The 4,462-nt window shown below is 39.2% G+C and overlaps 1 long non-coding RNA gene across 1 annotated transcript; it reads left to right on the top strand.

The window, feature by feature from the left end:
• The first annotated feature begins 684 nt into the window (after positions 1-684).
• LOC122992060 lies at positions 685-4,160 on the top strand. Its single transcript, XR_006405981.1, has 5 exons — positions 685-950; positions 1,516-1,622; positions 1,881-1,926; positions 2,595-2,733; positions 3,964-4,160. It is a non-coding gene; the product is annotated as an uncharacterized LOC122992060 (long non-coding RNA).
• Positions 4,161-4,462: the final 302 nt, after the last annotated feature.

Below are 4,462 nucleotides of genomic sequence, written 5' to 3'. Positions count from 1 at the left end.
CATGAAACTCTTGACTTGTATCGCCCAAATCCACAAACTGAAAGAAGGACAGAGTCTCAGGTGAGGTTTTGAAAACCTTCCAGCAGCGAATTACAGAGCAGCATATCGCCCACAGGTTTCTGCATCATGTATTGAGGTCATATTCACTCAAAGATTTTTTCTAGCGCCTTTGACAGCCTGATGCTATTGATACAACAATGGAAATTCTGAAGTAGTGAAAAAGTGTTTGTGTGAGGCCTGGTCAGTGACCATCAGGAACATCCCCAGTCCGGGGGAGTTTCACTGCAGATAGGCTGATAGACGTCAGACGTGAAAGTGCTGAGCATGAAGTTTCTGTCTGTTTCCTCCAGCTGGTTTTCCCTCACAGTCCACAGACATAAAGGTCAGGTGAGCAGGAAACCATAACCTGCCTCTACGTGTGAATGTTTCTCTCTCTGTTTGATCGTCTGTTAGCAGTGCAATAACTGACCAACCATCTCTTTATAGTATTTTCCTGCTTTTTTCAAAGTGCATGCTGGGAAAGCAGAACACAGTCCGCCCACTGATCCCTCTGACCCCGAACAGGAATAGGATTCATCAGAAAATATAAAAACTGACTCAGATTTATTTGTGAGATACAATCATTCTGGCTTGTTGACATTGAGGCCGCTTGGTTCAAGTGTCTCTGGGGGACTGTGTGCGTGGAACTGGTTTGGGTAGCATGGGAACAGCCAGGCTCAGTCTGGGAAAGGAAGCAGGCTGTCCATTGCTGTTGCGCAATCCAATTAGCTCTGAGTTGCACAGATAAGAAACTGGACCAGATCACCACAGAGCCTATTTGTGACCAGTTGTGCATCTGTTAGTTGGCTGGCAAACAATTTGAAGCGTCAGCACAGGTTTTACTCAAAGCTTTTACCAGGGATCTACAGGGAAGGGAAAATACTACTTTAAATAACCACATACAAGCTGAGGTACAGTATGAGCTTATTGAGCATTTTATTTTTTATATTTCTACATGCTTCACATAACTGTTAAATTTGTGAAAATCAATAACTGCTCCTTTTGTTTCATTTATTAAGCATTTTAAATGTATCTGTTTTCATTATTTTTAATCAGATATTTAATATTTGGACTTCCGTGTGAACAAAACTTGCTAACGTCAGTACATTTATAGAATATTTCTTACATATAATCACAGAGATTACATGTGTACATTTTTTAAAAAGCCTCCTCTTGCTACATTCCCTGGTAACATCTGTTTTCAGCGTATGCCTCCCACGAGATAAATTGATTAATCTGTGGGAAATGTCCAGGAAGCAGATGGCTGTCATGTCTGTCATAACGGAGCTTATAGTTTCTTCTTTTCAAACTGTGTGCTAATTGTACCTGAATTTAAATAGTTAAAAATGCTACTTAGGAAATATTAACTTGTGTATCACCTCTGTAGGATGAAATTCTTAGTAAAGAGATCATGCCTTGCTGTTGTGGTTTGGTTATACGTTTAAATCCATGTACTGTCTTGCATTATCACTCAAGTGTGGAGGAGGAAGTGAAGAAAATTGGTTTGACCAGCTGGGCAAAGTGTGACTGTGCATCTGGACATGTCAGATACCACAAACTGAGACAACAAACATTTTAGAGAAGTAAGTTTAGTTCTTCAGAAGAAGCAGAGAACTTGTTTTGGTTATTTGCATGTAAAACCACTCGCATTTATCTTATCTTCATTAGTGCGGTGAATGCTGTAAGATATTTGCTTGTGTAAAAAAGTTAATCATTTAAGATGCAGTACCTGTGACACATTGATGATAAGTTATACAGTGTTTATAACAGTGTAACACAAAGTTTATCTTCACTTTCAAAGACCATTCGTTAATTTAGAATATGATTGTTTATGTCAATAGATGGTGTTGACTGCATACTTGCTGACACTTATCTTCATCCAGACAGGTAAGCCAGAATCTTCACCTACACAGCTTTCTAGCAGAAGTTCAGTGATTACACACCAATTAAAAGATGTACAAAGAGTCTGGGGTAGGAGTGTAGTTAACATACAAGTTTGGAGAGGTAGTTGATGGTATGTTAACCCATTATGTAAGTTAAACAAACAGTCTAACTGAGGTAAATATGATAGTCACACAGATTCTGAACATTTCAAGTCCAATTTCTCGTAATTTCCAAATCATAGTAAAAGAGAAACGATAATAGGCAAGCCTATACTTTCTTCCATTGAGAATGCTAGTGTGGACATTTTCAGACATGTGTTCAGATGTAGCCACATACTGCAGACGTAGTCTCATTCAGTCAGTAAGGGATCTTTACTCTACTAGACCACACCGCCTCTGCAGTCTGGCTTTAAAGAACTTTCTCCTTTCTCTTCCAAATTCCAAAGCTGCATAGCACATTATACTTTGTCTTTGTTGTAATAACCACAAAAATATTTAACACTGATATATCGTTAAATGGAGGTGATTTTGAGCTTTGTCATTTTTTTTAAGGATTCATTTGTTCATTGGTAAAATATTTGCTATGTGTGTCTGTGATTGAAGTGTTTGGCTTGAATTGTTTGTTAAATTTTGGAGTGTTACTCTCACTCACGCTAAGTGTTTATTTTCTAGGGCTGTCTGTGAAATTTATTGTCCCACCATGTGACAAAAACACATTTGATAGCGATGTTCACATCTGCCTGTCAGACTTCAACAACACCATGGAGACGAGTAGCTATCACGACAGATGCCCGTGGCCGACTGTAAAACGGTGAATTTTAGTTTCTTTTTGTCGTCTTGTAGAAAATGTAGGTTTCTGTTCTTAATTAGATATGAAAGAGCACATTGTACAAGTGGTCGACATGAAGATACAACACCTGAATACTGAGTTGTATGTGATTAGCAGACACGTATCAATTTAAATGCATATGCACAATGCCACCCATGAGTCTGTGTTATTACTTGCTATCTGAGCCTTGGCATGCATGTGTGGCCTGAAGCTGACCCTGAGCTCAACACTTTAGAGCCCAGTGAGTGAAAACACAAGAAGGCTGGATAAAGTGGCACATTACACACTTTATAGCCTTTTCAGCAAAGATATATGACCTTTAGTCATGGGAAAGTCAGATCCTTTCCCATTTCCTGGCTACATTTGGTCAAAGTTTCATCTAATTAGTCATCTTTTAATGAAAAAAGTGCTAGACTGTTGCTCCTGGGTTCATATTCCAGACAGCAGTTGTTTGTGGAGACTTTAGCTCATGGTACCTACTGTAGACTCCCTCTTTAATTATGTCTGTAATAATCCATATTTTAACATGGTTTGGGGTTGAGCTCCCACAGAGCTCAGATGGTGTGTTAGGGTGGAGTATCCATCATCACAAGGAGCCCATCTTGTTGATCAGGCTTCCAGCTGTCAGGCTCAATTGACTCTCTGTGGATGTTTTCCGCACTAAAAATCTTGTAGTGACAACTGCCTGTGAGATTTATGCTGGTTTAGTGAGGCTATGGTCGCTTCCCCAAATCAAAACAGTGAAATGTAAGCTGCCTCCTAAACATCAGTGGTGATTTCTCTATTTATAAAAAAGCTTGGAGTCACTTAAGTCAGATGTTTTTGGCAGATGTCACTTTGCATTATCTTAGAAGTACTGAGTTTACATGTTTCAGTTGCGTCTTCCAGTGTTGCCAAATGCACAGTTGCCTCGTGGGTCTTTAAAGGACCATTTCTGCATTTTTTTAAATTTTTTTTTGCCAATTGACTTCAAATCATAATACAGTGCTTTACTTACCATGCATGTTTTTTTCTGTTTTTATTTATTTTTTCCTTCAAGACATTGTTTTCCATCCATTTTCTCAATGAATGCAGTTAAAGTGCAGATTTATGTTAAATGTTTGTTCTGCTTGAGTCAGGAATGATGTACACATTTGGTTAATACTACTTTCTGCAGGTTTAGTAAACAGGATCGATTAACTTTGCCTTCTGCCTTGCTCTTTTCCTCTGTAGCGACTACAACGAACTGAAGCTTTGTGTGGATAACTCGGCAAACAAGACTTGGTGTAAGGGTCACAGATTTCTGGTAGATGAGGTCTTCTTGGGGATCCATGAGAAATACTTTTTGCTCTGTGGACAGGTCCACGACCCCCCACTCACCACTCTCATCTTTTTAATAGCACCTTGTATCATTATGACATTCTTCCTGCCTCTTCTGTGCCAAAAACTCACTGCCTGGGACATAGAGATGCCCGGCAAATTGGGGCTCTGACGTGCTGAGCTGACAAAGGAAAATTGCAGTATTTTTCAACGTATTTTATCTGTCACCATGTATACAACAAGAATATTTTTTCTGTTTTGTTGTTTTGTTCTGTTTTATGCACAAGTACAGGTCACCTGTGTTTTGGTGCTCAGAGCGCAATACACAATCACTGTGGTTGCGTAGATAAAAGAAAGAAAAATTGAAGAAAAAAACAAGTGTAACTTGGTTATCCAGTGGAGGGTTGGGAGG

Source organism: Thunnus albacares, chromosome 11 (assembly GCF_914725855.1).
Source record: "Thunnus albacares chromosome 11, fThuAlb1.1, whole genome shotgun sequence".
Classification (NCBI taxonomy): Eukaryota; Metazoa; Chordata; class Actinopteri; order Scombriformes; family Scombridae; genus Thunnus; species Thunnus albacares.
Note: the sequence above shows the minus strand (reverse complement) of the source record. Positions and strands in the feature narration are given on the sequence as shown.